Consider the following 10,513-nt stretch of genomic DNA (forward strand, 5'->3'; position numbering starts at 1 on the left):
GTGTAATAGATGTAAAACACGTGATGGAGCATTAGCACGTGATACCATCAACAATATCAACTGCTCTCTCTATATATGTAGTGCCTTGGATTCACTCGGACGACAATCGCCTTTCTTCCACCGTCACTTTTATTTCCATCGTTCCGCACACACACACACACTATAATTTCACACACACTATATAATTTCTCCTCTCCGCGCTCCGCCAACTCGAACACTCGAATTCCCCTCAGCACTGTCCGCTCATGCTCGTCTCCCCACACAGTCTCTTCTTCTCTCCCCGCACACACAGTGGTTCTATCTCTATCTCCTCACACACAGTGACTCGTCTATCTCCTCACCGCACACACAGTAGTTCTATCTCTATCTCTTCACACGCAGTGACTCTATCTCTTCACACACAGTGACCTGTTTATCACCTCACACACAGTGACTTGTCTATCTCTTCACACACAGTGACTTGTCTATCACTAACTCTCCCTGTACCTACCTATACCGTAATCTCCACTCTGCTAACGCTAACTCTCGCTTTCGCTATTTATTGTCCCCTGGGTTCGGCTCTCAATCTATTTCCCACTAACACTTGCCGGCTTCGCCTCTTTGCATCTCTCTCTACCCGCTGCTGTCTCCACTTCTCGCCAACTCCCCTGCCGTCCAAATCACCTAGCGTTTTTATCCCCTTTCCAATCAGCATTAATTAATTGCCACGTGCCTCGCTGGCATTTTCCCGCCAGCTCCGCACCTGTCCAACGGCCCAGACTCTGTGACGCTGCCACTTAACGCTAACAGCCTCTCGACCAATCACAGCCCTCGTCCCTTGACTCCCTTAATTACTTTGGCTTGTTTACGCCACCCGTGACTTCATCACCTGCTCGAACTTACATGACCCACACTGTATGTACTGTATATGGCCAATTTACCCATGTGTATTTTCTACTCCACTACATATATATTCTAATGCAAGGATGAGAACTTAAAAGATGTGAATCGCTTCCGACGTGTATTCATTTAAAACGTTTTAATTGGAATAGAACGATCAAACGTAGAACAGTTGTTAAGTGAAATAAAGTTATAATAACAAAACAATGCCATTAAGAGAGTAATAAGACTTGTCAAATCGCAACAAAAATCGCAACCTTTGCGATTTTGCTAATCGCATTGTTTCAAATTGCGATTGTTCGATTTTAAATCGATTTAATCGTTCAGGCCTAGTGCCTACCCGGGGGACACTATACCCCCCCCCCCCCACGTGTGACCACCCCACGTGCGTGTATACAATAGAGTCGTGCCTTTCTCTTGCTATAGGGAATTATTAAAAAGACGGTAAACAAAACTGTGCTCGTGTATGTATGCATGCTGAACTTCCCAGTGCAAGAAGGAGTTGCTGCTGCTGCTATTGTAACCTAAGGGCAGTGGTTCTTGAACCTTTTCTGTAGCCTTGCACCCACCCCCTTTGGCTCTGAAATCGTTAGACATGTGACGATGTTAATAACGACGTAGGGGGAGGGGGCTTGACCAAACAAAGTTCTTACTTACGTTGCCCCGTGGCTTCGTTTGAGTTTGACGATTTCACTTTTAAAAATCATCCGGCCATGTCTCGCACCCCCCAGGGGGTGCATGACCCACAGGTTAAGAACCACTGGTGTAGTGTATAGCGTAGTGGATAGTGTAGAGGACCATGGTAGTGTAGTGTACAGTAGTCTAGTGTACGTATTCTTGGGTCTTTCAGGTCACGTTGATAGGTTCAAAGAAAATAAAAGAACTCATCTACGTGACTTTATGACGTCTTGCTTGTGATACATCTTGCATGAGATACGTCTTGCTTGTGATACGACTTGCTTGTGATACAACGTCTTGTGATACGTCTTGTGATACGTCTTGCTTGTGATACGACGTCTTGTGATACATCTTGCTTGTGATACGTCTTGTGATACGACGTCTTGTGATACGTCTTGTGATACGTCTTGCTTGTGATACGACGTCTTGTGATACGTCGTCTTGCTTGTGATACGGCGTCTTGCTTGAGGTACGATGTGCTTGCTAGAACTTGTCTGGGTCGGGATGAGTCACCGATTTCTCCCCTTCCTCACCACCATCCTCGTAGGCTATCAACTCCTCTCAACAAGGCAAAGTGACGTTAAATTTTATTTTTTTCTATTTATTTATGCATTTATTTTAATTTATGTATGCATTTTAGTAATAAGTAGTGTCTAAATTATCGTATACAACCCCATTAATGTATAATATGCCATATAAAATATCATTTCTTTTACTCTGGAACGGATTAGTTCCATTCCCTTTATTTCTTATGGGAAAAATGCGTTTGGTATTCATCATTTTGGGTATGAGTCCTCCTACCTTCTGAAACAAATTAACGACGTGTACCGAGGTGCCACTGTACTTCATATATTGAAACAATAGATATTAAAACATAAAGATATAAACAAGTAATATTAAAAGAAACATGGTTAATGGATGCATTCATACATTTTTACTGTACCTTCAACAACCTATCGTTAACAGGGGAATGGACGGTAAGCTAATACATTGGGCTCTATGGAGGCACTACACTACCCTAATATACACTACACTACAATATACAGTACACTATACACTACAATATACACTACACTACTCTATACACTTCAATATACACTACACTATACTATACACTACACTTTACACTACACTATACATGACACTATACACTACACTACTCTATACACTACAATATACACCTCACCCAATCAGCCAAACAGCCACCTAAACAGCAACAACCGCCATTCGCCACTAAGTGGTGGTGATGTCACCACGACGCTTGTGCCAGGCCATGTGCACCTTGAGGCCACGTGAAGTGTCGAAGGCCCGCTGACAGGAGGTCACGGGGCAGACCCAGGTGCCACGGGTCGACTGACTAAGATGACTGGCTGATGCACCACCTGTGCCCCCTACTGTGCCAACCTGCTGTGCTTTAGCCACCCGGGGCTCCGCTCGTTGTTGTGAGCATCGCTCCTCCGCCCTCCATTGTTGTTGGAGGGTGACTGCCTCCAACTGCCCAGTAGCGTCCTTCACGAGCCTCCTCCACAAAGGCTTGACACCGCTGGTACCAGTCATCGGCAAGTCCACTCAGCTCCACGTCCTCCTGTACCACATCACTCCATCTCTTCTCTAGTCTGTCCCGCGCCCGTTTAGCCTCCTCGATCCGGTCGAACAAAAGGTGTATCGGCATGCGGTGGCTGTGCATGCGGTCTACATGACCAAGCCAACGCAGCCTTGCCTGCCGGAGAAGCTCACCGATGGGACCTTGCCCAGATCTTTCAAAGATTTGTGAGCTCCTTACACAATCCAGCCTGGTTAAATCCAGGATGGATCGTAGGCAGGATAGCCTAAATGTTTCTAACCGGCGAAGATGTTCCATTAGGGGGGTCCACGTTTCGCAAGCGTAGAGAAGGAAGGGAATGACCGTGGCCGAGAAGACCTGAAGCTTCGTGCGGAACGACAGACCAGGTAGCTTCCACACAGCATTACGCAACCGATGTAAATATATTGCCGCTCAACTTATTTGGAGTGAGACCTCTGCTGTCAAACCGGAGCCGGTCGTAAGCTCACTGCCCAGGTATGGGAAACACAACTGCCCCATCACCGATTGGGAGTTGTGGGGTTGGAGTGTCTGATGGTACAAAATACCCAGGCAGGTGCTTAGTTTTGGTGGGGCTGATAGTAAGGCCCCATCTCTTAGTGCCACGCTCCAGTCCCAGCAGCAGCGTCTCCAACTCCTCCTCTGAATGAGCAGCTATTACCAAATCATTGGCATACATAACGTGGTTGAGCAATAGGTAGCCATCCCTTGATCGCACCCGGACATCGATCAGCCTCCGATTATATCTGTACCAAATGGAGATTCCCCCGGTACAACTATTGAAGGCTTCACGAACTACGTGGTCAAAATAGATGTTAAATAATGTGGGAGCCAGAGGACATCCCTGTCGCACCCCAAGGTGTACAGGGAATGGCGCTGACTCCCGGCCATGTAGTTTTACCCGGGCCCACTCACCATCATGAAGGTCCTTAATGATCGTGAGCAGAGGGTCAGGGACTCCAAAAGCACGAAGAACAACCCAGAGCCCAGGCCTACTGATGGTATCATAGGCCTTGACCAGGTCAATAAAGCAGAGATGTAGGTCTTATTGGAATTTCCTACACCTCTGCTGTAGCAGACGGACAGAAAATATGGCATCTGTGCAGGACCGCCTTTTCTTGAAACCGCATTGGGGCTCCGCAAGCCTCTCCTCAACGTGCCTGGCAAGTCGATGTTGAATAATCCTTGCCAGGACCTTTCCCGGCACCCTGAGGAGTGAGATGCCCCTGTAGTTGTTACAGTCTGTGTGGTCCCCCTTCTTAAAGAGGGGGACCACCAGGGCATCCTTCCAATCTTGCGGAACCTGTCCAGAGGTCCAGACTGTTGTTATGATGTCATATAGGGCAGTCTGTGCACAAACGCCACCCTCCCTCAGCATTTCGCTTGGGAGATCATCTCTGCCCAGTGCCTTTCCTGGTCTCAGACTCCGGATCGCCCTCAGTACTTCCTCAACTGATGGCACCTCAGCCAGCCACTCACACGGGGTAACGTCTTCCAATATTTGAGGCACTGCAGCTTCAGCAGGGTCATCCCGACTTTGTGCCACGATGTTTTCCTGGCTGAGGGATTTTCCCTCCCCCAGGACCTCACAGAAATGCTCAGCACATCTACAAACCTTTTCCTGGGGGCCGGAGATTCGACCACCGTTTTTTCCCCTAATGATGGTAATAGGTGTGGCACTGCAGGTTATTTTTTTGATGGAGTTAAATAGAGATTTTTGATCACGGGCCACTGAGGCAGACTCCATCTCCTCTGCAACCCGCGACCACAACCCATCCTTGCAGCGCCTCATGGCTCTCCGAACCTCCGAGCGAAGGCTGCGGTAAGCCTCCTCAGTCTCTGACGTGGGATTCTGTAGCCGATGACAGTGGGCCTGTCGCTTTTTCTCAAACATCCTGAACACCTCTGTCAGCCAGGGTCTCTGGGCAGGACTGCACCGCGTACCCAAAGCAGCCATTGCAGCAGCATGAGTCACAGTCCTAAACCTCGCCCATTTACCCTCGACATGATGAAATTCTCGCTTGCAACTTTCATCAGATAACTGAGACCAGGCCACTTAAAATTGGAATGGGGTCCTGGATGTACATCCACCACCGGAGTGAAAGAATGACAGCCGCATCTTACAGATGACTAGTCTATGGTTATAGGGCAGATCAGCTCCACGGTAGGTCCTGGTGTCAAGGACATGGGCTCGCATCCGCTGGTCCGTCACTATGTAGTCCAGCAGATGTTCTTGCTTGGACTCGGCATGCATCCATGATGTTGTGTGGATGCGCCAATGCTGGAACAGCGTGTTGGTAATTACAAGCCCATGGGCTGCACAAAAATCTAGCAGCCTCCTACCGTTGTTATTGAGCTGATCTGGCCCATGCCCTCCAATCACTCCAGACCAGGTGCCAGCATCATGACCAACTCGGGCATTGAAGTCACCCAACAAGATGACTCTATCCCGAGGGGCCACTTTAGCCAGCACCTGTGACAGGAGGTCATAGAAGGCATCTGACTCATCAGCTTTGCCTGCATCCCTCCACGGATGTTCGTCTTCGGTGGGGGCATAAGTAACCACCCATCCCTCATGGACTGTCCACCCCTCATGGTGGCAGGAGCCAGAACCGGTCCACCGGACCTCCTGAATGCCACAGAGATCCAGGCGGTACCGGTCCAGCTCCCGACAGAGGAGTGGCAGCCTCTCCTCCCCAGTGAGCATTCGAACCTTCCACGTGGCCACACGAAGTGGCTTTTCGTTGTTTCTGGAGGAGCCCCGAGGGTAGAGATTCAATCTCCTGGCTCCGCCAATTGGGGTTTGGCCAGGAGACGTCATAGACGCCTGTCCCCCCGGGGCCCCCGTTTAGCCACTGTGGTGGTCACAGACGCCATGAGGGGAGGGGCCAATCGGAATTGGCCCTCTCCTCACAGCACTGTCCACGACAGAGTTGCCCGTCCGGCACCGCGAGGAGGTAGGGGGTTTATATATATTTTGTTATTTTGTTGTTTCTCTTCAACGTGACTTTACCGAAAAAACTAAGAATATGAATTACTGCAGTCACGAAAGCTTTAAATCAAAATTTAGGTAGGGGGTTGTTTTGCCGGACACCTACTCACTCACCCACTCACTCACCCACCCACCCACTCACCCACCCACTGACCCACCCACTCACCCAATCAGCCAATCACCCACCCACTCACCCACCCACTGACCCACCCACTCACCCAATCAGCCACCCACTCACTCACCCACCCACTCACCCAATTAGCCCATCAGCCACCTACTCACTCACCCACTCACTTACCCACCTACTCACTCACCCACCCACTCACCCACCCACTCACACAAGCAGCCACCCACTCACCCACCCAATGACCCACCCACTCACCCAATCAGTTACCCGCTCACTCACCCACCCACTCACCCACCCAATCAGCCAAACAGCCACCCACTCACCCACCCACTCACACAAGCAGCCACCCACTCACCCACCCACTGACCCACCCACTCACCCAATCAGCCACCCGCTCACTCACCCACCCACCCACTCACCCAAACAGCCACCCACTCACTCACCCACTCGCTTTGCCCCTCCCCCCTAGCGCTGCCCCTCCCCCCAGCGCTGCCCCTCCCCCCTAGCGCTGCCCCTCCCCCTAGCGCTGCCCCTCCCCCCAGCGCTGCCCCTCCCCCCTAGCGCTGCCCCTCCCCCCAGCGCTGCCCCTCCCCCTCAGTGTGCCGCTGCCTCCGTCCCGTGCTGGTGCAGCTGCGCATTCCACGTGGCGCCGTTCACTCTCACAAGCCTGCAGGCGAGTGGCAATGTTACTACAATGTTACTACTAACTACCACTATGTTGCCACTAACTACCACTAACTACCACCACGACTACCACATCTATTACTATCACTACTAACATCACTATTATCACCACAACCACCACCACGACTACCACCACTAACTACCACCACTACCACTAACTACCACCACTACTACCACTGCTACTACCACGACTACCACTATTATTACTATCACTACTATTACTATCACTACTACCACAACTACTACCACCACTAACTACCACCACCACGACTGCCACCACTACTACCACCACCACGACTACCACCACTACTACCACTGCTACTACCACGACTACCACTACTATCACTACTATTACTATCACCACTACTACCACCACCACGACTACCACCACCACTGCTACCACCACTACTACCACGACTACTACCACTACTATTACTATCACTACTATTACTATCACTACTATCACCACTACTATCACCACTACTATCACCACTACTACCACCACCACCACGACTACCACCACCACTACTACCACCACTACTACCACGACTACTACCACTACTATTACTATCACTAGTATTACTATCACTACTATCACCACTACTATCACCACCACCACTACTACCACCACTACTACCACTGCTACTACCACGACTACCACTACTATTACTACTATTACTACCACTACTACCACCACTACTACCACCACCACGACTACCACCACCACTACTACCACTGCACTTGACGCTGTAAGTGTGGTCTCGATATATTAATGACTCAAAGTTGTCCCCGTTCACGGAAATCGATAGTTTAGTCCTAGTCGTAATATTAAACAGCTGAGTGCCGCTGGTGATTCTGAGCCTAGAGGGTTGCGTGAGGACAGACACCAAGCTCCAGACAACACGCTACTGGCTCTTATTGCAGACGCGGCGAGATAAAATATGTTCACAAACCCCCCCCCCCCCCCCAAGTAGACTAAAAACCCCTCCACATCTTCTTTGGTTCTTTCGGTAAAGTCACGTAGAATGAGAATAAAATAATAAAATAATAAATTGCTAAAATTACACAATAATATTCTCACGACGTTTCGGCCACAACACAAGCGGCCTTCATCAGGTGAAGGGGACGAGACTGCGCTGTCCTCCAGACAGTCTCGTCCCCTTCACCTGATGAAGGCCACTTGTGTTGTGGCCGAAACGTCGTGAGAATTTTATTGTGTTATTTTATCAATTTATTATTTTATTCTCATTCTACGTGGTGGTGACTTTACCGAAAGAACCAAAGAAGATGAATCCTTACAGTCACGAAAGCTTTAAATCGAAATTTAACCCCTCCACAAATTGCGTGACAATGAAATGGCTCCCTAGGCCTCGTAAGTACGGGGCCTGCTCTTATAAAACACTAACGGAATCCAACAAGATATTTGTCTGATTTTCAATGCCGCTCTGAAGGCTGTTATATCGGTTCACGAGTCCCAGGAAGTTGGGTGATATCCGCGAAAGAGCGAAAACTTTGAGAGGTGGCGCGTGCCATGTCAAGTATTGCAACTCGGGAGAAGAAGGCCAAGTGGCTTAATGGGCCAGGAGCGAGGCGTACGCCACCTGAACTCTCGCACGCTGCTCACAGCTGTCGAGGTGGAGCACGCCGCGTGGAGCACGCCGCGTGGAGCACGCCACGTGGAGCACGCCACGTGGTAGGGGTTCAGCCTTGCAGACCAATATACAAAAAGTCTTATTTTTATACGTTTGACATTGTGTACAATATGGGAGCCATACTCTTTGGTTCTATTCGGTAAAGTCACATAGGTAAAAAAATAAAATTCACGACGTTTCGGCCACAGCACAAGTGGCCTTCATCAGGTGTTGTGGCCGAAACGTCGTGATTTATGTTATTTTATTTTTTTACCTACGTGACTTTACCGAATAGAACCAAAGAGTATGGATCCTTGCAGTCACGAAAGCTTCAAATCTAGAATATGGGAGCTACCCACGTGCCAAATTTTTTTTTTATAGCATGTTGGGAAGCATGCTAAACATCTCGAACAGACACACATCCACACATTTCCCTTTCATTATATATACAGACAACTAGCTGCTACTGCCCGGCTTCGCCCGGGATTTGGATTCACCACGCCCGGCCACCTTTGTCTCCCCAGTGGCGATGTTCACACATCACAGCAGTTACTCGTTTGAGGCTGAGTCGACCTAGGGGAGGCCCAGGACCGGTTCAAATAATCTTCACCGGCGGTGGCCGTGAGCGGGAATGGAACTCGGTTCGCCGGGTTCGTAGCGCAGCGTAGCGCTACTCAGTCACTGCCCCCCCCCGCCACACACAAAGGATAAAGACAAAGATCCCACACCGTGTAGCCTGTGAGACTGTAGGGGCAAGTGCTGCTAGCGAGCAGCAGCAGCAGCTATGAAGGCCGCCGGCACTGTGGCACACGAGGGGGTGGGTGGCCAGCACCGCGCCCGGCCACCTTTGTCTCCCCAGTGCTAGCGATGTTTACTACACACAGCACCGGGTAACACATTTGAGGCTGAGTCGACCTAGGGGAGGCCCAGGACCGGTTCAGATAATCGTCACCGGCGGTGGCCGTGGGCGGGAATCGAACCCGGGTCGCCGGCTGCTCGAACCACAACACACATGTGACGTCACAGCTCACTTGCCGTGCAAAATCTAAATGCATTATTGTGCCCCCACCCACCCCCCAAAGAAACAAAAGTGTATTTGTATAAAGTTTGCACGGTGTACAGTCTGGAAAGTACCCACATGGCAAATTTAAAGTGTGTTGCATGTCGGGAAGTACGCTAAACATTTTGAACAGACAACACACAATCACAACTTTGCCTTTTATATATCGATGTAGTGTGTGGTCTTTTTTATGTGTAGTGTGTGGTCTCGAAATTATAAGAATGTGTAGTGTGTGGCAAGGCCGTAATTATAATATATATTGGGGGGGGGTGGGACACATCCCTGTGTAGGCATAGATACCTACACACCCTACATGCAGGTGGGTAGTATGTAGTGACTCTTTGTTTTTTTCGGTAAAGTCACGTAGAAATAATAAAAAATAATAAAAAATCAAATTATATAATAGCATACGACGTTTCGATCGCAACACAAGCAATCATTATCAGGTAGAGGAAACATAACCACAGACAGACCTTAAGTAGGGAGAATTAACACAGATATACCAAGGGATACAGAGAGACGGCACATCACACTAAATCAAACAGGGTTTAGCAAAATTTGGAAACTATATAAAGCAACACAGACGGTCGGTTAATTAAAAATCACGAAAGCGCCTAATCAAGTTAGTATCCAGTAGTGACTCTGCAGTAGTGTCTGGCTCTACAGTAGTGTAGAGGAGTATTGTGAGTAACCAATAAGTGGGCGAACAGAAGGAGGTGATGGGGCAGTTGTGGAGAGAGTGGAGAGTTTCCAATACCTGGGCAGTGTGCTCATGACCGGCTCCCGTTTGACAGCAGATGTCTCCGAATCAGTCGAGCGGCAATATCTTTTCATCGTTTGCGTAACGCTGCTGTGTGGAAGCTACCTGGTCTGTCGCTCC

The sequence above is a fragment of the Petromyzon marinus genome, unplaced genomic scaffold (genome assembly GCF_048934315.1).
Source record: "Petromyzon marinus isolate PM22_M1 ecotype Great Lakes invasive population unplaced genomic scaffold, UKy_Petmar_22M1.pri1.0 PM_G_Scaffold_14, whole genome shotgun sequence".
Taxonomy (NCBI): Eukaryota; Metazoa; Chordata; class Hyperoartia; order Petromyzontiformes; family Petromyzontidae; genus Petromyzon; species Petromyzon marinus.